We start from the raw sequence: 27,682 nt of genomic DNA, 5'->3' as shown, positions 1-27,682 counted from the left end.
ACTAATATTGCTACCATTACCACTACTACTACTGATGCTACTACTACTGCTACTACTATCACTACTACTATTACTACTACTACTACCACTATCATTACTACTGCTACTACTACTACTACTACTACTACTACTACTACTATTACTACTACTACTACTACTACTACTACTATTACTACTACTACTACTACTACTACTACTACTACTACTACTACTACTACTACTGCTACTACTATTACCATCACCACCACCACTACTACTATTACTTAGTTCAGATCTGTGATTTCATCAGTATAGAGAATCCCTAATATGGAAATTTCCTCCTCTAAATTGAATGGGGAACTCATAACTTACAGTCTTAAAGTGTTGCCTGGGGCACTTAAAGATTAAGTAACTTGCTCATGGTCGTACAGCTAGAAGGTATCAGAGGCAGACAGCCATCTATTCACCCCACCCTGCTTCCTCTCATTATCATCATCGTCATCATCATCTTTTTAACTGTTTTTTTTTTATCAGACCTGTGGTTTCATTGGATTAGAGAGCTCTGGATATGAAAGTTTCTCTATCAATGCAGATTAACATATTCTTTATAAGTAAAGAAATCTATCCAGGGCAGTGAGAATTTAAATGACTTGCCCAGGGTGACACAGCTAATATGGAATACAGGCAGAATTGAAACCTAGGTCTTCCTGTCTCTGAGGCCAGCTCTCTATCCCATATGTATCATTGTTTTTCATTACCCTACAATTATTATTATCCAACCAAAGAACCACTGGGAATTTGTGTATCTTTGGACGTTGGAAAAAGGGAAAAAGACAAAGGGGAAAAAAAAGTATATGAAAGAGGAGGGATAAATAGACACATTGAATTGAGGAACATAAACAGTGGGTCAGATCCAGCAACTTGCTCTAATACCACTTAATAAGGTTTAATGTGGGCTGCTTAAACCATGCTTTCCATCTTCAAAGTGCCTTATTTACTAAATTAACTAATGAAACCCCACACACATGCATACACGGATATAAACTCTCCTCCCTCCAACCCCTGACATGCCACCATGAAATGGCAGTTTCCCTTCCTCACTTGGTACAACTAGGGAAATTGAGGCTGAATGAGCCTTTGCCAAGACTGGGATTAGAACAGGAGGAGATCCTGGCTTAGGCCCTATACCCTGATTCCTCTCCCTGTTTCTGGGCCAGCCCTTTGTGGATTAAACAGCCCTTTCCTCTTCCTCCCAGGGTGATATATTGAATGAGTCAAGACTCAGTGGCTGTCCCAACAAGTCACTGAGCTCAACTGGGACAAGAGGCTGGCATTAGAGGATTGCTTTAGAGACTAAGCTGGGAAGAGGGAAATGAAGAAGGACATGAGGTCATAATTTTGCTTTGCCCCTAAAAATGTGCTTTCTCAAAAGTCGCATATGGTCATTTAAACCCTGAAAACGAATGTTTCTTGAGTCTCAACTGTGTCAGACACTGAGGAAAGATAGAAAGATGAATAAAGCTTGATAGCTACCCTCCCAAGGCTTACTGCCTCATGAGGGAGATGGCAGGTGCACCAAGAATCCCTAGGATCATGGCTCTAGAGCTGGAATGAGCCATAGGGGCCAACGCGTCTGATGTCTTCATTTTGTAAATGAGGAAACTGAAGCATGAACAAAGGTCACGTGACTTGCTCAGGCTCATACAGCCGAGTGTCTGAGGAGGAATTTGGGCTGAGACCCTCCTGACTCCAAAGCAAAAGTATACTCTATTCCCCACCAGGCTTCCTCTCAAACATAAGCCAGGACAGAATATGATTAAAATGCTGTGTAGTGCAGTGGATAGGACACTGGAATCCAGAGTATCTGGACCCAAACCCACCTCAGGAGCTTACTGCCTGTGGAGCTCTGGACAAGTCATTTAACCTCTCTGTGCCTCAATTTCCTCATCTACAGAATGGGGGCAGGAGGGAGCCTTGGATTCTATGACCTATCAGGTGCCTTCCAAGTTTAAATCTAGATGACCTCAACCAAGACCTTGCCAGCTCTTGAGAGTCTACTGTTCAATTTTCAGCATAAGCATTTACACCTCACATATCCACAAATGTTACAAATCAGGGCTTGATTTATAGCTCTGTTGATTGTCTACACTAGGGTTAAGAAAGTGATGAAGAAAATATTAATAATGTAGATTCAACTGAAAAGTGTGCCCTATGGATTTTTTTTCAGAGAGCTGATTGTTAAACATTTATCAGCACACCCTTACTTCCAACTCCAACTCTCACAGTACAGAGATATTGGGAGTAACAGGATTAGGGCATAAAGTGTCCTACCTGTCTTCTGTATTCTCCATGTGGCAAGTTATATAAAGAGACCTTTCCTCTCTGAGGCATGGGAGGCTCCCACAATTGCACACAGATGTTGGGGGGAGAATCATTTATGACCCTTAGTGTTTGTATTTGGTATTATCACTTATAAGTGAGAAAGAGGCAGCTCAGTTCCTCATCTGTAAAATGAGCTGGGGAAGGAAATGGCAAACGACTCCAGTACCTTTGCCAAGAAAACCCCAAACGGGGTCACAGAGAGTCGGACACAACTGAAATAAATGACTTCATAAGAACAATAAAAGGGGGCACAGTGATAGAGTATGGGGCCTGGAGTCAGGAAGCCTCATCTTCTTTAAATCCAGTCTCAGATTCTTACTTACTATGTGACCCTGGACAACTCACTTGCCCCTGTTTGCCTGTGTAAAATGAGCTGGAAAAGGAAATGGCAAACCACTCCAGTACCTTTGCCAAGAAAACCCCAAATGGGCTCAGGAAGAGTCAGACACAACTGAAACGACTCAACAAGTGAGAAAGAACAGCCTTTGAAAGACAGCAACTTAGATCAGAGGGTCTGTAAGATTTCGCTAAACCACTATTAACACTTTTAAAGTATGTTGTCCAAGAATTGTGCTTCCTCAGGACTATCTCATCAGAATTCATTTTCTGACAGTCGAGTCATTAAAGAACATCCCATGCTGATTCTCATGCTCTTCCTCCTTTTCTTTTTCATTTCCACTAATAATGCTTCAAAATAAATCAGCAAAAGAACAGAATGACTGTTTCATCCCTCAGTATAAAATTCTGCTTTTCTCCATCTAAGAGAGGCTCATTTTTTCTGTCTCTCTGCTCAGGTGTTGTAGGGAAGCGTATGTCTCAGAATCACGCCACTTGCAAATAAAGGGAAAAGGATAAGATTTGAATTGACTTCATACGAGAATCATTGAAGGAGCTGTGGATAACTAACTAGGAGAGAAGAATTGGGGGCGGGGTCGAACAATAGCTCTCTTTAAGTATTTGACCTGTTCTATTTGGCCCCTGAGAGAACAAATAGAAGCAACAGGTGGAAGCTTACACAATAGAAATTTGAGCACAATGTCAAGAAAACTCCCTAACCATTGTTGTTGTCACTGTTGTTCAGTTGTTTTTCAGTCATGTCTGACTCCACTTGGGATTTTTTTGGCAAGGATGCTGGAGTGGCTTGCCATTTCCATCTGCAGCTCATTTTACAGATGAGGAAACTGAGGCAAACAGAATTAAGTGACTTGCTCAAGGTCATATAGCTAGTAAGTGTCTGAGTTCAGATTTGAACTCAGGTCCTCCTGACTCCAGGGCTGCCATGCTATATCCTGCTCCACGTAGCTCCCTTAACAATTAGAACCACATAAAGTGAAACAGGCTACCTCAAGAGGGAGTGGATTTCCCTTTAGTGAAGGTCTTGAATCAAAGGCTAGACAACCCTTTATTGGGTACCTTGTAGAGCGAATTCCTTTCCAAGAATACATTCAGCCAGATAGCCCCTGGGGTCCTTTTCAACCCTGAAATTTTGTGATCCTGTGACTTTGGAATCATAGACTTGGGGAGCTAGAGGAGACCATAAAAATCATCATTTGTGGTCAAAACAGCCAGGTTCAGATCCTGGTTCTGCTCTTTGCCAATTGCACAGCCTTTGGCAAATCACAAAGGATCACAGATTTAGAGCTAGCAAAGACCAGTAGCCATGTAGTTCCACCCCACCATTTTCCAATAAAAGAAACTGAGACCCAGAGAATGTGTGACCTGGCCAAAGTCACCCACATAACAAATAGTAGAACTGGGATTCAAACCTGGAATCCATTATTCCAAAACTTATACTCTCTGTGCTTCACTATTTTCTCCCTCTTAACCACTCTGGACATTAGTTTTCTCATCTGCAAAATTAGGAGATGGGACTAGATGGGTCTCGAAAATTTCCTCCAGCTCTAAATCCTGAGAAGTCTTATGGGAGGCAACATGGTACCATGGAGAGAGCAACTGATTGGAGGGGGTGGGGAGGCAGCTTGGCTTTAAATCCTAATTCTGTCACTATCATCGTATCACACTAACATCAGTGTGATCCTAGACATTCATGTCCCCTCTCCAAATCCCAGTTTCTTCATATGTAAAATGAGGAACTTGGACTACATAATCTCTGAGGTCCTTCCCAGCTCTGTCTGTACATAATCCTATGATCCCTTCATTATTTTAGATGAGAAAGCTGAGGCCCAGAGAGGGAAAATAACACAGGAGTCACACAGGCAGCAAGATCAGGATTTGAATCCAAGCCTCCTGACTCCTTCTCTAGCTTTCTCCACATTGCCATAGATCCTTCCCTTAGGCCTCGATTTGAAATCAGCCCTAGCCTCAATGGAAAGTACTTTCTGCAAAGAAAAACAAAATAACAAAAAGTCTATATCAAACCTGTGCTCTGCAAGTATAAGAAAAGCTAGGAGTCATCTTAAGGATATTTATTTTCTTTGGAGCACAGAGACTTCAGCAAACAGAGCAGGCAGTTGTTAACCAATAGGTAGACATCACTTCATAGCTGGAACTTCCTTCTCTTCTTTTTATTATGCTTACTCTTTGTCCAATTTTAAGGGAACAGAAATTCCCATTGGCCGACAGGAGTTACAAGGCTCATCATGATCTCGGAGATGAGCTAGTGGGTGAGTGAAGAGCCTTTCATCTGTCTCTAATTTGGCAGCCTCAGGCCTCTTACCACTGTTTCTTTCATTAGGCAGGGAGCTAATGGGAGCAAAATGGTGCTTAGGGAGCTAACCCAGCCGCCATACCTGTCAGCCTCAATGACTTCCTGGGATGGCCCTTTCCCTTGACAGATTACTTACTGCTCAGATACTATCTATAGGACAGGACAGGAGAGCCTAGCTTTCTCCTCATACTTCTTTCCCACCAAAGGCAGCCAGGAAAATACCTTTGGGTCCAGGCTGCCAGGCAGTTTCTTTGGACAAAGCCACTCCTTTCCCCAAGCGGGCACAAGGATGAAGTGGGGAAAGACCTGGCCTAGGAATCTAGAGCCTGGGCTCTGCTCCCAGCTCTTTCAATGAACAACTATTATCCAAGCTCCTGAGGACTCAGATTCCTCATGTGTGATCCATTTTCTGGCTGCCTCAGTCTTTCTACAAAGCTGTGATGTTATGGAAAGAGTCCTAGACATAAAGACCTCGGATTTGGATTTGAGGACCAACTTGGCTATGATACATAATGTATAGCTTGCGGCAAGCTCCTCAATAAGGCACTATACAACCATCACAACCTAGAAAGACCATCCACTATAGCACAGAAGGACTGAGGTCCGTGTTGGTAGAGACAGTTCTCATACATGATGAACTCACATATCACTTGAAGTTGTGAATCACTATTTGCTCCATATTGCTAAACTTTATATCTTGATTAAAGTACTGCTTATATATATATATATATATATATATATATATACACATATATATGTGTGTGTATATATGTATATGCTTGTGTTTTATGTGTGTGCATATATGTGTGTGTATGTATGTATGTGTATATATATTGTATATGTATAAATATATTTATATACTGATATATATATATACATACATACACACACACATATTATATATATCACTGCGGCATAGGTCTCAAAGTCAGAAAGAACTAGGTTTAATCAGAGGTCTGAAGAAAATCAGTGACTTGCCCAAGGGCACACAGGTAGCAAGTTACAGAAGCTGGAGCATTCTAACAGAAACTATCTGTGTCACCCTGGGCAAGTCATTTAGCTTCCTAGTGCCCCACATAACTCTCTTAGACTATACATTGCGGAGCAGGTATTTATCTACATTGGGAAAGGGACCTTATTCTGAGGAAATAACTTATGTCATTGAGATCCTAAGTCTGGTTTAAAAAAATCTATGACGGAAAAATTCCCTAATTCCTATTTTAGGGGATAACTCAAAAAAAGGAGAATAGAATCCCCTTCATCAGGTTTTCAGGAATTTGGCTGGTGGCTACCAGCTCACAACAACCAGCCCCTAAGCACTACTACCTCTACCAAAAAAGTGACACCACTCAAGACATCACTGATCCCTGACTATCCCACAGTCCCCCTTCCCTGATGTTGACTGCTCTAGAAAGTCCAGTAAACATCTGGGCATCATGGAAATCTGCTTCATTTGGGGATTAAGGTTGTACAACCCCATTCAGGGTCTTGGGGGCAATAAAAAAATCAAACACCTCACTACCAGTTTTCCCATGCTTGACCATCAATTTATCCACCAATAAATAAATTGGGGGCAAGGACAAAACTCATCCAAATAATGGTTTACTATATTAATAGTTAACACCTACATTGGCAATATCACTAGGCATCGTGAGAACCTAGACTGGCATATAATCTATAGAACATTAAGAATAAGTAACATCCAAGTTACCTCATCTCCTTTTTGATTAGGTTACTTTGCTGGTATATCAAGAATGTCGTGAATATGGTTTGCCTAGATTTTGGCAAAGTAGTTGCCCAAGTCTTTCCTACTCTCCTTGTAGGCAAGATAAGGAGATATGAGCTAGCTGATAGAATGATATGGATTCAGAAATGGTAGAATGGCCATACCTCAAGAGTAGTCATTAATGACTTGGTCAACTAGGAAGGATATCACAAGTGTAGTCCTCAGGAATCATTTCTTAAGCCTGTCAAGTCAATTCAAGTCAATAAGCATTTGTTCAACACCTACCATGTGCCAGGCACATAGCTCTGTGCTATTGAACTTTTGTTTTGTTTTAATAATGTAGATGGAAGCATAGAAGGCTTGTTTATCAGATTTGCAAGTAACATGACACAGAGAGGAATAGGTAACATGTTGGATGAAAAAGATGAGATCCAGAATTATGTCACCAGGCTAAGGCTTTGAGCTCAAGCCAACATGATGAAATTTAATAGGATTACATACAAAATCTTACCCATGGGTTCGAAAAATCAACCTCACAAGTACAAAATGGATAAAGCATGGGTTGGTTGTAGCTTTGTTGATAAGATTGGCATGGAAGAAGGGACTTCAGGCTTAATGCAAGTCAGCAGTGCAAAAAGGCAGAATGTTATCTTGGGCTTTACTGAGAGACATAGTGTTCAAAACATGGAAAGTGGTAGTCTGGATATGCTCTACCCTTGGGTAGACTAGAATTTAAGTATTGTGTTCAACTGGATGAACTACATTATAGGAAGGATATCGATATGATGAAGTAGTTTCATAAAAGGGTGACCAGGAGAGTGAAGGGCTTTGAGATCATACCATATGAGCATCCATTTAGCCTGGAGAAAAGAAGCCTTAGGATAAACATGACAGCTGTCCTTAAGTATTTGGAGCAATTTCACATAGAAGAGGATTAAGCTTGATCTGCTTGACTCCAGAGTACAGAACTAGGAGCTATGGGTGGAAATTGCCAAGAGGCAAATTTAGACTTAATATAAGGGGAAACAACCTCATAATTAGAAGTATTTAAAAAAAATTTGCTGCAAGGGCAGATAGTGGGTTCCCCCTCCCCAGAGACCTTCATGCAGAAGCTGGATGATGCCTACTTCTCTGGAAGATTGGAGAGAAGAGTTTTATTCAGGTACATGGTGAACTCAGCAGCCCCCAGTGTCCCTTTCAGTTCTGAAACTGTGAATTCAGAATCTATATAATCATAGGATCTGAAAGGTAGAAAGGATCAAGAGCTTACTGTGCTGGAAATTCAAAAGAAAAGGGCCACCAAAGGCATCAATATCTAGTACTTGATACAGAAATCTAAAATTCTTAATCCAGTTCTTAATCCTGTATTCCCATCTACAACAATCATAACAGATGATACCTAGCCATCACATGAAACCCTCCAAACTCAACACCCATTAAGATGCTCTATTTCATGATTGGATAGTTCTAATTATTAAGAAGTTCTGCTATGTGTCAAACTGAAATTTGACTCCCTTTAATTTTTTCCACTAGTCCTAAATATTCATACACACATGCACACACATGTGTACACACATATATGCACACACACGTACACACATGTGTACATACACCTCACAAGGCTACAAAGAATGAGTCTAACATGGCAGCCCTTCAAATACTTGAAGGCAACGATAACGTTCCCTTTTCCTCAGCATCCTCTATATGCATAAAATATTTTTAATTCAATTCCATTAAATAAACATTCATTGAATGCCTACCATGTGATCAGCACTGAATAATGCCTTCTGATTTTTATCACTTTTAACTCTTCCAAAGTATATTTCATTTCCATTGTTTCAGAAAAGTGCTTTGAAGACTTTAAAGCACCATACAGAATAAAGTGGTGATAGTATTAGAAGAAACAACTGAGGCCCAGAGAGTTTGGATAATTTAGCTGACATCAGCTAGGTGATAGCAGAGTGAGGATTAGCACTCCCACTTTTATTCTAAATACTCACCCCTCATGTTGTGCATAACAACAACAACAATAATAACCCAGTCACATAGCATTTGATAGTTTCCAAAGCACTTTCTCCCCTAAAATCACGTTAGGGAGTTAGCATGGATATTTTTGCCCTCTCCTAACTGATGAGGAAACTGAGGCTTGGGGAGATGAAATGATTGACCAAAGTTAACAAGGCAAATTGGAAGGCTTACAGGCCTTTAAACCAGGTTTTCTTCCTCCAAAATGGGTACTCCTTCCATAATCGCTTTTTTTGTTTCTGCTTTAAAAGGACTGCAGAAAGCAATACGATCTGCTTTTAGGCTTCTGAGGAAACATGCCCCCTTATTTTTCATCATTACATCAGTGATGCATGTGTTCTATTTTAGAATGCCTCTGTCTTTCCCCAAAACCCTTCTTATTAGTGCTGCAGAGAATACTGTATACAAACAGTTATTATAAAAAATTATTTGTATAATATGCTCAAATGTGCTCTATATCTTTATTTGGCATTATCTCTATGAAAACAATCTCCACTCCCATCCCCTTCAACCTATACTTTTTGAATTCACCTGTAAAGACACAAGAAAACTCCATATTGGACTTGATTGATACCCCTTAGGAAGAAAAGGTTTTAAAATGTTTCCCAAAAGGTGAGTTTCACCCAAAGTAATCTCACTCCAATGCCACAGCACCTGGCCCTGACCACATCTGCACTGTAGCCTGGTATTTCCCACAATTCTGTTTTTTTTTTTTTAGCATCATACATTATATTTAAGACTCTCCAGCAATACAAATTTCAATTTGGCCAAGCTCTTTAATATTAATAGTTGTCAATCCAAAGGCAGAGTGCATAATAAAAAATTTAATCGAAATGAATGGGCCCCATATTTCTCTACCTTCCAAATGCAGTTGCCAATTAGCCAAAAAGATGTGGTTGTATAACTTTGTAAGATTAAGGCCACCTACTAGAAGCCACTCAATAGGGAATTTCATATGGCTTGAGAAAGTGAAAATGTGCAATTCTGCCATGCTGCTGAGTCCTAATGGGATGGGATAATCTCTCTTACCGTCACTGTGATCTTACATTCAAGGTCTGACTGCAGAGTAAAAGGACTGGCTTTCCTCTCTGGTTTATGGAAGAATGCATTGGTTGTCCCATCTTGAATGTGGGCCTATTCATATAGGAGGATGTACGTGTTCTTGTGTCAACTTCACAGTCACAGAGAAGAAAGCAAGTTGTCTTTGTTGGGTTTGTGTTTAATGATCAAGCCAGCTGAGAGACAACATGGAAAGACCATTGAATATGGAATCAGAGGACCTGAGTTTGAATCCTGCCTGTACCATTTATTACATGTGTGTGACCTTGGGCAAGTCAATTTACTGTCTCTGAGCCCATTATCCCCTCCTTTTTTTTTTTGGTAAAATGATGGAATTGAACTAAATTTCCTCTCATAATCCTGTAAATGGAAGTTTTCACTTTGCTTTGTTTTAAATTCAAGGATTGTCATAGGACTGGGAGATTTTTCCATTCCCTCTGCTTTAGTCAAATGTCAGCCATCTCTGTGACCTCCCAGTCAGAGCTAGAGCAAATGAAGAATTTGCAAAATGAAGGCTAAAATCTCCTATGAGTAGAATCCACTGGATTTGTACAGAGGTCAATCTCCTAATCCTTTCAGAAAACACAAAATAACAAACCACAAAAGCAAAACTACCATTTATACAAGAGAATTGAAGAAAACTCAAGTGACAGAGTCAGAAGAAGAATGGATGGGAAGGGTGGGGAAAGGTGGAAAGTTGGTGCCTTCTGGTATATTTTACAGGTTCTGAACTGTCCTCAGGAAGCATGGCCCTCAGAGATCACCTAATGCTGTGTATAGAACAGAACATTTAGATTATTCATTCTTCAAATTGCATCAGGCTTCTTTTGTGCTCTGCCCTGGGCCTCTTCCCTGAGCTATGTCAAGCAGGAAGTTTAAATTAAATGGCTCCCAAGTTCCTTAAATGGTTTAATAAAACATATACTGACTGCAATGTGCAGTTTATAGTGGCAAACTATTGCCCCTCAGTTGGGAAAAATGACCTCCGGCCGGCAATATTACTTTCAGCTTCATGATTCTAGTCCACTGTTGGTCGTTTTCTCAACCCACCGGGCTATCCTTTTCCATAACAAGCCCTAACTGCAAGTGCTATTTGTACACTGCTGCCTAAGTTCCCGATTAAGTGCCTCCAAACACCCTATTCTAGGACTAAACAAATGGAATAATGTGCTGATGGCGCCGACATAGGAAGAATGAAGAAATGTTGCTGGGCCAGAGCTGAGATGCCAGAAAAGAAAATGAGAGGGATTTAAGGAAGTTAAAAGCACTGTGCTGTGGACTGAAAGGCCTGGAGATGCACCCCTTTCAACATCACAGCGCACTGGGGCCTATGTCATAGAAGAGAATCATAGAATTCTAGAACAGAAGAACCTCCCAGTTGGGAGAGATCTCAATAGATGTCTAGTGCAACCAGAACCTGAGGAAGGATTGTAGCTCTAAAGTGAAGGGACTCCCAGGACACTTTCTCAGGGCCTGCGATGTCAGCTGTGTGCTCAGATACCATAAATCTCTGAAACTTTCATATGTTAATAACAAATAGCTATTAATAACTTCTAATCACAAATGCCATTTCTGATATTTGGTGCTGAAACATTTTGACTAATCTAAAAAAGTATTTGGATTTGACTGCCAGAAAATGATGACCTTTTTTCCTAAAACTGTGCATTGAGATTGCTTGTTAAGCTCATTAGTATTATATGGTGAATTAGATTAGACATTTTATGATTTTAGAAAAAGGCCTTTTTGGTATAAAAAAGCAGCAATTTCCTTTTTTGACATTTTTCATTTTTAAGGTAATAAAAATGGCACATGTGTACCATAGCATAATGGATTAATTAAGGAATATTATGTTTATCCTAATTCTTAACCGAGTTGTACATCTTCATAACTCACTCATAAAAATTAATGCATTATCTTACACTATGGCATGATAGATCTTCTATTTTTACCAAACCTGCTCAGAATAAATTGTTCTAAATTGGATTATTCTGAGAAATAGGGAGTATTGTACTCTGGTACCATCAGAGCAAAATTATATTGTTATTTTAAAACATTATATCGTTAGGTACAAAATCATAATCTTCTTCCCACTGTGCCTTTGAATTGTCATGCTATTCTTGCTATTAGAAGATCAAGCTGCTTCTACCACACCTACAATCAAATGCCGTGTAGAATATCTCCTCTTTTGTACACAATGGATTTGTTGTTTGAAAAACACATGTGCTCCATCCAAACATCACCGGACAATATTTTTATGGCTATTTCTTTGTGTCTTGACAGTACATGTGGGTATGAAAGAATATTCATGCAAGATTCATAAAGGCCCCAGATTTCTAAATCAACAGATGAAAAATCCCTAAAAATAATAATGTCCAGATGTTCCTTATTTAAATGAGCTGTTGCCATTTAATGTTGCCAATCATAAATGTGATAGAATTTGTGAATTTCAAGGTATTCATAATTTACAGAGGATTATAATTTTTTATCAAATGAATATCCAGGGTGATTAAAAGAAGTGATTTCAATACATGTAAAATGTTATATGACGGATGCTAACTCTATAATGCTGGTTCAACAGTGCATAAAGACATCCTCGTTCCTATATTGTCATCATATGGCCTACTCATTTCCCTTTCCAGTTCCCCCTTTAGGGAAGAACACGTATCTCAGGGCTTCCAATATTTAATGTACTGTAGACGGTCTACTAGCTTTTCAATCTCCAAGGTCAATCAATAAAGCAACAAGCCTTTATTAAGCACCTACTATTTATTGCCAGCTACAATGAGAAAGCAAAGCTGAGGATACACAGATAAAAAATAAAACATTCTCAGCCCTCAATGTATTCTATCAATGTCAACACTACGTACACATATAAGGAAATACAAAACATATGCGAAAGAAATCAACAATAATATTGGAGGGGGACCTAAAAGATGAGAAGTAGGCAGGGAGAAAGGAAAAGCCTCATGCAGGAGGTGACTCTTGAACTGAACTTTGAAGGAAACTAGGGATTCTAACAGGCAGATGGGAAGAGGGAGTGAAGGCCAGGTGTGGGGGAGAGCCTATGCAAAGGCATGGATTCAACAGTCGGATTGTGCTCCATGAGGAAGAAGTAGACCATTCTAGGTGGAACATAGAGGGGGCTAAGGAAATTGTTCAAGAAGTCTGGAATGTCCAAGAGAAGAATTTTCATTTTATCCCAGAGTTCATAGGGAGGCACTAGGGCTTTTGGGGCAGAGGAGTGACATCGTCAGACCTGTGCTTTAGGACGATCACTTTGGCCATTGTGTGGAGGGTGAATTGAAGGGAGAAGAAACTTGAGGTAGGGATGCCGGGGACCACCTGGGGAAGAAGTGATTAGAAGGCCAGAAAAGGGCTTTCCTAGAACAGAGCAGGATAACAACCACCAGCCACCTTTATAGAGGGTTTAAAGGTTTGCAAAGCACTTTCCTCACAACAGCTCTGTGAAGTAGGTAGTAAAATTATTATTATCCCCGTTTTACAGAAAAAGGATCTGAGACTTAGAAGGGCATCTATATTTCATATTCCTGTGATTGGTCAAAGACTTCCCTAGCTACAAAGAGAGATCTTCTGCTTTCCTGGCAGTTGGTCTAGCTCAGACTCTCATCCAGGCCTGGACAGGAGAAAATGACTGGGGCCAGAAAAGAGGAACCACAAAGAGGGGCAAGGTGACAAGCTGAAGCACCTAGAGTAAAAACAGGTACAAGAGCAGAGCAAGGAAATGGATAGGGGCAGAGACAGGGACAGGGACAGGGATAGGAATGGGGACTGAGCTGAAACAGTTGTCCAGTAGGAGATGTCAAGGTTAGAATGATACAACAGGTTATCACGGATGTGAGGATCATAGGATCATAGATTCAAATCTGAAATGGACCTTGGAGCACATCAATCTAATCCCAAAGAGGGAGAAGTCTTTCATCTTGGTTCATGGTAGTAAAGATAAGGTCTCCATAGAACCAAAACAACCAGTTGACCAGTGGAAGTATTTCATTAACTAGTTATCTTGTCTAACAACAATTGATTGGATCCTTTGTTTCTAAATGGGTGTGAATGTTGAGGCCTTCGAGGGATCTGGGTCATGGCTAAGAAAGTAAAGCCAAGTTGGAGGAGACAGCATATAATTAGGAACCAGAATCTTGCTATTGGTGTAAACAGAATATTTAAACACTTTCTGACTTGAATTGAACTGACCAAAAACCTGGAAAAAAAAAGTTTGAAGGAGCGAATGATGAAACACACTGGATAATAGCTCTCGATTCACTTTGTCTGCTTAGACTCATCTCAGTTTGAGTATTTGGGGGAGTGGGAAGGGACAAGAAATGGAAGAGCTGGGTTACTCCATTACAACTTCATAGTGGGGGAAGGTGCATAAGAAGAAAAGGAAAACCCTGCTCTGTCCAAAAGATGAGGAAAAGGTCAAGTTTGACTTTGGAGTAAGGTTGTGACAATTATAGGCAATGACTTGGTCTCCCATGACTAGAATTCTTCTGTCAAGAGTGGGAAAGGCAAGTAAGCCGAGGCTGGTAAGACGACCCCCTTTCCGAAGGGCAAGCCTGTCAATGAAGAACCTTGTAAAGGAGGTTATTTAAAAGGCAGCATGGAGCTTATTGCCTGGCACCTGGTCCGCTGTTCCATATGCATTACAATAAAACTGCAGGCTGTTTGCTTAAGCCAGATTTGGGGTGTGGAGTGTTTATTTAGCTAGTGTGTGTGGCCTCAGTTGGGCCTGGTGGGTTTTACTCCACTCTAAACCACAGCTTTTCACCCAAGGTAAATGGTCTCTTCTTTATCTGCACAATAATCTTCTCCTCAAATATAAAATGGAATATCTACATTTCTAATCCTGCCCAGAGATAGAGTCAACCCCATTCCTTACATTGCTTTACTGTAAAGATGGAGTGCTAAGACAGGATCCATGATAAATCACATGTGCATCTCTGTCAGAGGAGAAAGGTTTATCTCCTCCTTTACAAGATGCATCTGTATTCAAGAACACACCACCTAGGGGAAATGGTACAATCTTTTAAAAGTTTAGTAATAAAGACCTCAAGGGCTAGCGAGAGAAGAGGCTTGGGGGTCAAACAGGTTCCCCGATAAAAAGCACTTAAGGAGAAATTCTGTTAAACTCAATGTAAACTTTCACCCGCACATCAAATTTCTGAATATAATGTGAGATTATATAATTGCATCTAGAAATACCACTGTAATAAATTGTCCAATAATGTCACAATAGGGTTTCAAATCCAACCTTTCATTAAATCTATCCGGTGAGGGGTGAAAGAGGGGGCACCAAGGTATTGAATGGAGAGGTACGCGGCTCACTTTGCGCTGGGCTTGAAAGTACTAGGGACTTTAAAAATAATGTTGTTCCGGTCCTTTCACTGTAAGAAGACCTTGAAAGACGAGCCAGTCATCATAGGGAGCTAAGCTAAGTATTCTTCACCTAGTCAGAATTCTTCTGATGCGGTTGAACTGGGGCGGCCAATCCTTTCAAACAGCTGGCCACTTATGTTTTCTCTTCTTCTCTCCCCTCCCCCAACCAGACACCAGCTGCAAACTTTTAATCCTGGGACTCCTCTAGGGAAACCCACTCCAAGTGCAAATATCAGCTTTAGGTCACCCCCAAGGAAAGGCCCTGAGACTTCACTTCTTTCCTTCTCCCACAGAGTGGCGAAGGGATACCCTCCCCTGGCCTCATTTCTGTGTGTAGCCCGGTATGGTCTACCGTCTTGCCTGCTTCTTCTCCACCATGCTCTGTCCCCAAGAATGCTCTCCAGACAGGCAGAGGAATTAGCTGTAACATGATGTCTCGACAGAAGCTAGCCCTGTTGGACATAACCTATGATTTCCCTAGGGAAATAGCCAGGGGCAGAGAGCATGCTTCTAAGGCCAGCAAGACTAGGAAAGTAGTTAAAAGCAACAGCTCCCAAAGCAGAGAAATATAATCTGAGCAAGTGCATTAACACTGGACACAAAACCCCAAGCTCATGCCCAAAGGTCCCTGACACATACCTCTGCACTGTCTATCAGAGAACTGAACAGAAATGTGAACGACTGACTTCCTAGCTTCCTCCCTCCCCCTCACCCAGAGGGATTCTCACTGACCTGCCTCCCCAAGAAAAGAAGCCTGAGTAAATCAGTACAGGGAATAGGGATGGAGCAGGCCACGTCTACAAAGCCAAAGAGGAGGAACGCTATAGCACAGCACCACAAAACATTACAAAAGGGCCACCTGATCCACCCCCTGCCTTCAAGCAGTAGGATAGCTAAACCCCCCTGGAACTCCCACCCTGCTTTGCTCCTTCCCCATCCTTGGAGATCTTTAGACCTTGTTCCCTCTTTTGTCTTTCTTACCCTCCCCATTGACCAATCAAGGGGAATTTTCTAAAATCCAGTCCAAATTATAACTACTTTCATTCAAGCTATTTCAATTCAACAAGCATTTCCCAAACCAGTATTGGAGAAATCTCCCTTAAAAGAGTCAATGATAGCCTGGTCTCTAAGGTCTATATACTAGGAAAGTATGAGTTCTGGATATCTGAGACTATGGAAAGAAAAAAAAAAATGAAGAGATTTGTAGGAAGGGGTGTGAAAACTTTGGAAAAGGAAAAAAATAGATTTTTTTTCCTTTTTAATATCTTTTTATTAGTTTACTGGAAGGTAGACTGGTGTTGCGAATAGAGTAAAAGCCCAGGAACCAGAAAGACAGAAAGTTTTGCCTCTGAAACATGCTGGCTACAAGACCCTAAGCAAATCACCTACTACCTCAACACTCTGTGCAATTGTCTAAGGCTATATGAGTTGTAAAGGAGGTATCAACCTTATTCCGTAGAGGGAGTGTGTTCACCCAGGAGTTTCCAATACCAAAGTCACAGATCCAGCCTTTATCCATTGTTAGTTTAGAGACATAAAAAATATGTATAATTCTTTTGCATGTTTTGCTTATTTAGACACACGAAGAGCCACCTCTCTCATATCTCCTCTATTCCCCCAAAAATGAAAAATGTGGAGGAAATTTTTTTTCTTTTTTTTTTCCAATTTTTCAGTGGATTGAGGGCAAATGTATTAACCAAAAAAAAAAAAGTCCTCAAAGTGAAAAAGAAAAAGATTTCTTGACATTTTCTCTATTTCCTTCTAGGCATTCACATCTCTCTGGTCTTCCCAACTAGACTGAAAGTTCCTAGGGGCAAGGGCTATGTCTTGTAACTCTTACTATTCTCCACAGTGCCTAGCACAGATCAGCACAGCAGGTGCTCCATAAATACTGAAGGATGGATGTATTGTTTGGGAGGAGAAGGAATTCAGCTGGAAATATGAAAAATGAAATCTTTCAGTCAAAAGCTAAAAGGTTGGGTCCCATATTACTGCTACCTGCTAGACTAGTAAAAAGTTAGGGACAGTCTGTGCCACAAGTTAGTCTCTAACAAAGAACAATGAAAGCCTTCTTTTTTTTTTTTTGAGAAGTCACCAGATTATTAAATGATTATTTACAGTCATTATTTTCGGTTGTTTGACTTCATGGGTCCACAAATGCCCAAGAAATATAACAAACAGCAGTCATCAATTATTTCATTTATTCATTCAATAAATATTGACCTACTACGTGCAAGGTTCTGAGCTTGTCAGGGCATTACAATTTCTCAAGAGAAAAAAACGAATCAAAATCACAACTCATTTTTGTCTTCCTTGCAGAGTGCTAAAATGTGTAGAAAACATTCTCAGCCTACAACTCAAATTATCATTCTTTCCTTTGTACAAAATGAATTGACCCAGAAAACTAAAAGGGTAAGAACCCAAATTTGCTGGGCTTATTCTGCAGCCAAAAGTTCATGAAAAACACTGTTGTGTCTCACATAGCAATCACTTGAAACTCATAGTTGAAACACAGTAGTTATTGGGGGGGGAGCAAAATCTTATATTTTTAAATATAAAGGGAAAACTACAATGTTGTTTTCTTGGGATAGATTCAAGATCCACCATTGCCTGTAGTTCCCCATCCCTAGCATATCTGGTTGGCTGGGTGATTTCAATTATCCACACAAACGTGAAAAGAAAGCCAAGACTTTGTTCTCCACTCACTTTTGAAGGTAGTGCAAAGCTCTGACTAGAGTTTGTCCTCTGTATCAAGAAATATTAGGAAATTCTTAATACCAGGTCAACCTATCAGTTAAATGACATGGCAGACTGGAGGAGTTGGGGAGATAAGGGGAGACAAGCAGAAAGGTTAATGGTTCTGTCTTCCATTGGCCATGAACTTTTGAAATTCAAATGGAAGCCTGAAGGGAGCCAAGAGGTATCTCAAACTCAACATGTCCAAAACTGCACTCAATACCTTTCCTCCCAAACCCTCCCCTCTTTCCAACTTCCCTATTTGTGTAGAATGCTCCATCATCCATCCTGTCTCCCAGGTTCATATTCTTGGAGTTATCCTCATCCCCTCACTCTTCCTCCACCTTACATAGCCAATCAGTTGCAAATCTTTCTGTTTCTACCTCCATGTCTCTTGAATCTGGCATCTTCTCACACAGCTACCACTTCCCACCTAGATTACACTAGCAGTCTCCTACTTGGTCTCCCTCTCTCATCTTTCCTGACTCCAGTCTTTGTTACACACTGCTACCAAAATGTTTCCTTTAGTGCAGATCTGACCATACAACTGCCCCACTCAGTCAACTCCAGTGACTTGCCTACAGGATCAAGCGCAAACTCCTCCGTTTAGCTTTTACACCTCTACACAACCTAGCCCCATCCTATCTTTATAGCCTCTTTAGAGATTATTCCCCATCCCATAGTCTGTGATCTTTCCGTTCTCCATGTGTGACATACATGTCCCCTCTCCCTTCCTTTCCACTGGCCACCTTACATGCGTAGAATTCAATCTACCCTCGCTTCTGCCTCCTAGAACCCTCCAATATTTAGCTCATTTCACTTCATATATGAAGACTTTCCTGGTCCCTTCCTTCCACTAGTGTTCTCCCACAGAAAAAAAAAAACTAGCTTATATTTAATTATTTTGTATTTATTTATATTTATACTTAGATATGTAGTTGCTGTCTTCCCTATTTGAATGTAAGCTCCATATAAGTGGTCATCATTAGATTTTAATTCTCAACACAATGCTTGGCACACAGTAGGTGCTTAATAAAGGCTTGTTGATTAATTAGTTAATTCATTGATATGGAGCATACTCAGCTTTGGGATACAGAACTCAGCACCAAACCTAAGAAATGGGAGGCAGCTTTGTGGGGATGGTGGTAACATCAAAACTCATTCTTAACCCATAGTGTGAATGCAAGGATGAAGGGGAGAGAATCAATCCTGTGCGCCCCTGATTTTCATTCCTCTGGGTCATGGAAATAATTCAATTTTTTAATGCAAGAAGAAATTATTGATTGGCTCAGATTCTCTTTCTAATCCTAAGGAAATGTTGTGCATATAGACACGCTAGCTTTCTGAAATTATCCTCTTATCCAAGAAGTTTCCTTGTTCTACCTGACCAGAGAAAATAAGCAGGTAAATGCTCTGCTTTAAGAATTAAACAAGAGGTGTGAGTGAGAGGCATGTTTACCTAACATTATTGTCCCGAGCATCCTTTTCTCTCTAGGTTCCCCATCTTCCCCTTCCAAAATACAAAAATTGAAGCAAAATAATTAGTTATCAAAAGAAACACAAACCATCAGATAGTCATTTCTGCAGCAGCTTCACCTGGGCCCTAGGGATGTGGCATATTTCAGGGCACATATGAACACGGGGACAATGCTCCTCAAAATGACCGTGGGAAGTTGTCAGAAAAAGGGAAAAAAGAGGATCTAAGTCCCAACCAAGGAACTTCTGGAATTTATTTATTCATTCATTCAATAAATCTTTACTGAGCACCTACTGTGTGCCTATTTATGTAGGCTATATACATGGTCAATACCAGAATACATCTCATTGATAAGGAGAGTCATGCTTTCTCCCTTTCTGCATATCCCATCCTGCCCTCCCTCCATGATGTTCTTTCAACCCAATCCCAGAGACTACAGATTAGTTCATAGTTGATACATTTGTCTGGAGGAAGTCATTCTACACAGGCATAAATTGGATACACAGCCTGTGAGTGTATACTCAGAGACCATTGTGTATTTAACATATGCGACCATATAGCTTTCTTTGGAATGGTCAATGATCTTGTCATGAAAGGAAGAGTTCAATGACTACAAGGGTGAGTTTAATTATATGTTGTTATTGAATAGCAGTGGTTACTAGAGCACAATTACACATGTAATTTACCAGCAAGATACTTGCATACATAATAAACCAAGAGCAAAACATTAAATTTCAGTGGATGCTAAAAATACAGAACTGGGCCACTACAGAAGACAAAATCTAGCATATGGGGGGGGGGTCCTTTTCTTCCCTTTCAAGGATTGCCCATTCCCATTGACCATAACCACGTGGCATCCCTCAGAGGGCATTTCTTCCTGAAACACCAAATAAATCCCAAATCCTCAATTATGTGTCCACAATATTCTTCTATTCTTCTACAAATAAATGAAGATGGAGACACTGCAGAAAGATCACCAGTTTTCCTGTAGCCTGTCTACAATGCTCCCCTAAGCATTTGAAATCCTATAGGATTCAAAAATGTCTTCACATGTATTGGTTTTTTTGTTGCTTCTATATTGTATATATAAAAGACAAGAGGCTAATTGTCTGGATCTTCCCCCACCCCCGCCCCAATACTCTTAGCCCTTCTCCCAAAAACTGGGAGAAGAAAAAGATCAGACTTCTAACTCACAAGATTGTCAGACCTTCTAGAATTTGAGTGACCTGAGAACCACCGTGAACATGTCCCTTGACATGAAGCAAGCAGATCAAACCACTGCATAATGAGGGATCCTCCTTCCCAATCCTCAATATGCAGACCCTCAGCCCAGATCCCAGCTCTGCCAGCAAGAGCATATGCTGAATGAAGGAAATAACTGGCAACTCCACAAAATTGCAGAGATGTCAAAAATGCTTCCCAGTGGCCAGCAATGTGACGAAATGTCACAAGACTGAAGGAGGATAAAAAGATTGAATTAGAAATGTGTATATACATATACGTATACATGTGTGTATGTGTATTCTAAGGAGAAGAGAGCATCAATATGGCATAGTGGATAGGTAGCTGGACTCAGAGCCAAAAAGATGTTACAGAGTTAATAAGTTAAAGAGAGCCTAGGGGTGCAGTGGATAGAGCACCAGCCCTGGATTCATGAGGACCTGAGTTCAAATCTCGGCCTCTGACACATAACACTTACTAGCTGTGTGACCCTGGGCAAGTCTCTTAACCCCCATTGCCCAACCAAAAAAAACCAAAAACAAAACAAAAACAAAAAAAATAAAGAGAGCCTGAAACACTTTAGAGAGCCTTAAAGAGTCGCCTAGAGAACTGAAAAATTAAGTGACTTTCCAAAGGATACATGCTGACCACGGGCAAGTCACTTAACCTTTGAGATTTCAAAGTAGTTTCTAAGACTATAAGTTGTAAAGAAAGTGCCAACCTGCACTGATGGAGGGAATTTCCTCATTCTGAAGTTCCCCATATCAATGAAATGAGAGATCCACCCCATAAGCCCTAATGAGAGAAAGCTTGGTATATTATTTGTCTTGGAGTCAGGAAATCTGGATTGGAACCCTTATCAGGCATTTACTATGTAACTCTCAGTTTCCTCATCTGCAAAATGGAGATAACACCATGTATGCCATCTACTGCACAGACTCATTGTTAAGGAAAATGCTTTATAGATCCTAAAGCGTTGTGCAGATGTGAGCTATTGTTACGCATTCAAAGCCTAGGCTTGGGCACTAGTATTCTGACTGAAAACCAGGGAGTCTGGCTTCAACAAATTTGTCACCCATTGTGCCTAACTTTGAGACAAACAGACTCTTAGTTTCCAAAAAAACTGTTCGTAATAAGTTGCTAGTTTTCTAAACTGGCTTGCAGATCTCTAAGGGTGCAGCCATCACTGCTGGTAGAGTGTCCGTAGGGATTCACCCCTTTCAGTTCATCTTGATCTAGCACAGTCCTAGACACATAATAGTAAGAATAAGAATAACAAAAATAACAACAATAATAGCTAACATTATTATAAACTTACTTTGTGCCAGGCATTGTGCTAACTGCTTTACAATTATTATCTCATTTGATCTTTACAACAACCCTACAAGGTAGATGCTATTATTATCTCAATTATACAAATGAGGAAACTGAGGCAAACAGAGGTTAAATGATTTGCCTAGGGTGACACAGCTGCCAAGTGTCTGAAGCTAGAGTTTAACTCAGGTCTTCCTGATTCCAGGCCTGGCCCTCTAGCCACTGTTATCACCCAGCTGCTCCCAATACTCCATTTAACTTAATTGATGAAATCATAGGAAAGCCTCGTGGACACTGACACACTAGGAAAAAAACCATTGCAAGGTTCCAAGTACTAAGGAGGATGAAGAGACAAGGCAAAAAGAAAGGAAATGGACAAAAATGAAGAATTCCTTTGGCATTTTATTGTTGTAGCACTTTGTGCCTATGCAATGTATTTGGGCTTTTTCACTGCTGGGGAGGGAAAAGGCACCACCAGTTAGCAACTCATACATAATTATGTTAGACTAAGGTAAGTAATATTACTTAATTACTTCCATGGATCCTCACAAGGTATTTATTACCTCCATTGGTACAGATTGCACCCCATCCATGCTGTTGAATCACATAGACCTCTTGTTCAATATCAATGTCTCACAGAATTTTGTGCCTTGTTTAAGATCTTTCAAGTACCAAAGGTAAACTGAGGTGGCAGAGGTAGGGCTATGTTTTCACATTTGTTGTTATCAAGGATCAGTTATAAAAATAAATGAGAATGGTTCATATTTAAATGTTAATGGTACGAGAGTGTATTCTGTTGTGGCATTGCATAATCGGATGGCAAATACTGCAGGCAATATTTTTATGACAAAGACTTTATTTCTGCTTTTCTCTACTCCTGACTTAAATATATACATGTATGTGTGTATGCATGTATCAAGATTCAAGTATTTCAATATAAATTCTGTATTCAAAATACTTTTCCTGATTTCAAGCTGATTGCATATTTCAAGCCAATGTTGCAGCAGTGATTTCTGTTCTGAATCAAAAACAAGGATCCCTCAGCCCAGCCCCCTCTATCTCTTTTTCTGTCTTTCCAAATCTCCATCGCCACTTAAGCCAAAAGAAGCCGATTGCTCCTACTGCCTTTGGGTGCTCAGTGGCCAAAAGCCGACAGGGGAAACCCAGTTTGAAGGAATTTGTACCCTTCAGGTTTCAGGAGGAGGTAGAGGTACATCACTGGTTAACACCAATCACTAAGCATGGGGAATCAGAGGACACACCGTTCCATTTAGATTTAAGTGTGTAATTGTTTGAGTACATCTCACCCTCGGTACAATAATGTCCTCCTTGGCTGACAGAGACTTAAGGCCCTATGAAAAGGTGGAATGTTATCAATCACATGGATGATTATGACGGGGTTTAAGTGGATGAAACCAAGAAACAGATCCTCTCTCAGGCCAGACACTACAACAGAGCCTTATAATAGCAGAAAGGAGGAAGGCAATTCTATTTCAGTCAGGGCAAGGTTTCAGAGTGACAGTCATTCCTAAGTCAGTCAGTCTCTCTCCCTCTCCCTCTCACTCTCTCTCTCTCTCTCACTCTCTCTCTCTCTCTCTCTCTCTCTCTCTCTCTCTCTCTCTCTCTCTCTCTCTCTCTCTCTCTCTCTCACACACACACACACACACACACACACACACACACACACACTCACACACACACACACCCCACACACTTGCACAAACTCGAATGCACACATGCACATACTAACACAGACAGGTCAGAGAGCAAGGATGACCATTTTGATGCAGATGACTTGCCTCAGAAGGGGCAGGAAGGGAAAGCAATAAGGAATCTCTGACCTCAAACCTATCCTTAAACAACAGTGAGTGAAAGAAACTCAAACCCTTGCAATCTCTAGGCTACCATCTCCACCACTTCAACCCCAGCTGCTTATCTATGGAACCTGCTCTGCTCATATGTTCTGAAGAAGAATAACTCTAGAAAGTTCTCTTTTCTTTCTGTCTGGGGGAAGGTCCAGAGGCTCACCCTAAAGTGGGAGGAGGATAGGCTGGTCAGAAGTGATTTACTGTTATACTGATAGATGTCCCTGGGTACAGATGTTGGAAGCCAGATGTTCCCCACCCCTAGTGTTAGTTGCTTCAACTCTGGACAGTGGCAGGTGGCAGAAGTCATAAGAAACTGAGGACAATAATAGAAATATATATGTATATACACACACATACATACATGTGCACATATATAATTTCAGCACAGTAGTTTGCTCTTCATTTGCCTTTTGATCTAAAATATGCCTTCCTTATTATAAACCCAGAGAGGCTCTGAAAAATAAGCAGCTTCAAAAAAATAAAAACAAAAAGAAACTTTACCCCGCCAAACATACACACACACACACACACACACACACACACACACACACACACACACACAGCCATAACAAAACAAAAACAAAATAATCTCTCCATTCGATCTCTTTGCATGTCAGACCTTTTGCCTAACAAATCACAATAAGGCAGAACGCTATAAAATTCACCCATCAAGCCCAAACACATGCCTGTGATGACTATGGCAAGGGATTGTGAATTTCATTAAATATGTTAAAGGGGAAAAAAATCAGCTTTGAAAAATAGTAATCCTGTCTTTCAACAAAAATATTATAGGAAGCTATGAATTTGGTAGATCTGAATAGGATGTTGGTACATGTTTTACTAAGGTAATATAATGGCACACTATTATTAGATCACATTAATCATTACTGTGCCAAAGGCACTGACAGCCCCACTGAAAAGGATTGAAAGGGTTGGTAATGGATATAAATTACCCATTGTGTGATAAAAGGATTTTTACTAAGAAGGTAAGAATAAAACAGCAAATTTCTAATATAACTGTTGTGTAAAACCCAAAATAAAAGTAATCCACGGTCAGTAATAGCCACAAAATCAGAAAGTAAGCACTTCTGAAACAAGATAAAGTTACAATAAAAAAACTGTATACAGGGCAATATAAAATTAATTTCTTCATGCATAATTCTGCTATCAATTTAAATGGTTTATGTGATGACCTCTAAGGAATATGGTCAGGAGAAGGTAGATTTAGCTAATTAGAATGGAATATGAGCTTATGGGGATGTCACAGACAGGCCTCAATAGAGACCACACAAAAAAAAAAAACCACATGTGCACACACACATACAAAAAAACATCAAACCTATGAGTTGTGCTTTAATATTTATTTTAAGTTTCTATCTGCCTAAATGCTTAAAACAACCATCAATTACAAAAGCCCCTCCTAGGGTCTCACTGGTATACTACATGCTGAGTCCTTCTGAAAGTGATTTTCACTGAACCATGGGATCAGTGAGTGAGATAGAATTGAACTCTGGCAGTGGGTGTGTACTCGCGTGGGGGCACCTGCCTTTCTTGGGCACATGCCTTGGTTTTAGGGTGAACCTACCCTTGGTGGGCCAGCCCTGTTAGCAGCATCAGGTCAAAATCCCATGCTGTGCATATGGACGAGAGAATGATTGCAGGCATGTCAACCAAGATAGAAGTCAAAAACTCCTTGATAAGTGCACCAATCTATTAATAGCTTCAAATACTCAGGAGCCTGATAATAAAATCACTGAGAGCAGTTTGCTGTAAGTGCAATTACTATATCCCTCTACTGCCTGATCATTCAGCCTCTCCGGCTGCCCCCCACCAAGATCCCATGACTCACAATTTAATACAGCGACCTCTGAATAAAAAAAATCCCCTAAAAATATCTACCCACCCTCTATGCCCGCTGCCCACCACTATCACCACCACCCCAAGCCACTCAATAGTCATAAACTTTGCCTGAAGTGACAGAGTCTAAATCCATGCAGTGATGAAGGGGCTCTTATCCAAGCAAAGGATCTGAATCTCTTCCTGTCTCTTCCCAGAGGTAGCAGTTTGGTTTACCCATACAGACCCATAAACAGATAGCATTTTAATATGCCATGAATTGGATGTTTCTTACCAGGTTATCCTTAAAGCAACGGACCTCGCTCTTGATTGAGGGAATTTCTTAAAGATGTAGGGTAGAGACTGATGGTCAGGAACTGTAAAAATAAGACCTGTGAGAAATTTAAAATGTCAAACAGATGTGCTTCAACAAGACATGTAAGCTAAGATTAATTCAGGCTAAGTCTGATTTTGTGATGGGGAGGCTTTAAAATAGACTTTAAAATAGGAACATTAAAATCCTCTTCATTCTCACACACACACACATACATAGATCACATAGCACGCACATACACATACCACTGAAGAAAGGAATACAAACAGTTCTTGCTTTACGTAAGTAGACCATTCTGCAGACCTCTATGTAAAGTGATTTTTACATAATGCAAACTTGCCTCTATTGACCCACTTCAATTAGCTTATATAACAAAGGCATACACAAAAATAATACCTTTATATATCATAAAATGTACTAAAATAAATACACATTAAATACTGCATCATGCTGGTAAACAGAACTATGAAATGAAAAAGTTAAAGATAAAACATGCACAGTTAAAGTTAACATAGGTATGCAATATGTTGCTGCTTCCCCACCCACTGTACCCAGCCTTTACCACTGGTGGTTGGTTGAACGACATTTTTTATGAAGCTATCGAGGGATGTTTGGACAGTGATTCTCATTTCTTTGTATATCTGATGATAGCAAGCAACATTATCCTCAAACAGTCTTTCAAAATTCTTTATGTAAAGTTGAGTTTGTGTAATGTGAATTTACGTAAAGTGAGAACTATCTGTAATCTATTTGAGAAAAAACAAGATGATGCTTCTCACCCTCTCTCAACGGGGCAGGAAGGGAACAAACAGAGGGATTCCTGCCCCCCCCCCATGATTCCCTTATCTATGAAACTTACTTAAAATGGAGGTTAGGAATTTGGGGAGCATAGCAGCTTTTATTCAAGGATGCTCTGGCTACCGAGGGCCCCACCATCACCTTAGCTACCAGACCCTGGCTTTAGAGTTGGAAATGCCCAAGCAAAATGCACCAAAGGAAATTCTCTCCAAAGATAGTGTGACCACCATGAGTTGGGGTTTATCAGGGTCCTCGGAGACCATAAGCCAGGAATGGGTAAATGCCCATATAACTGGGCTACTATCTCACATATCAAAATTTTCCCTCCCAAACTGAGGGCAAGAGAGCATCAACCAATTACATTTTTAATTTTTTTATTCCGTTTTATAACTGAAATAAGTCCTGCGTAGATGATCTCATCTAATAAAGCGCACTTAGATGAGATAAGGGCCTGAAGCAAAAGCTGAGATACTTGTCTGTGGTGATTTCAAAGCCATTTACTTTAGTAAGCAAGAGGAAAAAGGAAAAAGAAAGAAGCGTGGCGGCGGGGGAGGGGGAGAACCAGGACCCTGGACCAAGTCAGTTAACTCCAACCCAGTCTCCTGTCCAGAGCAGCTGAGAATCTCATCTGTTCTGCATTATTACAGAAAGCGGTTTTATAAAGTTTTTTCTTGCTAGGTTATATTTCACTGAATTTGAAGTTACAAATTCTGGTAGCAACATCAGGGTTCAGGCTACAAGAATAGGTAGCTAACAAACAAAGGTGCATTCAGAGGGATGGAACATTTTATCAACGCCCTCCTAAGGAGCTTCTACATCAGGCTACTATTGGCAACATTCTGTCCAACTCCAATTTTTATCTCTG

General features: G+C 40.4%; 1 protein-coding gene across 2 annotated transcripts in view; it reads right to left on the bottom strand.

The window, feature by feature from the left end:
* Positions 1 to 26,058, bottom strand: part of ZNF536 (zinc finger protein 536) — a 318,653-nt gene extending 292,595 nt beyond the window's left edge. For both annotated transcript variants that reach the window (XM_020985064.2, XM_020985063.2), the window contains exon 1: positions 25,981 to 26,058. The gene's annotated coding sequence lies outside the window, so the exon portion shown is untranslated. The remainder of the gene's footprint in view (positions 1 to 25,980) is intronic.
* Between the last annotated feature and the right edge of the window lie 1,624 nt (positions 26,059 to 27,682).

Source organism: Phascolarctos cinereus, unplaced genomic scaffold, assembly GCF_003287225.1.
Source record: "Phascolarctos cinereus isolate Bilbo 61053 unplaced genomic scaffold, phaCin_HiC Scaffold_2;HRSCAF=192, whole genome shotgun sequence".
In the NCBI taxonomy this organism is placed as follows: Eukaryota; Metazoa; Chordata; class Mammalia; order Diprotodontia; family Phascolarctidae; genus Phascolarctos; species Phascolarctos cinereus.
Note: the sequence above shows the minus strand (reverse complement) of the source record. Positions and strands in the feature narration are given on the sequence as shown.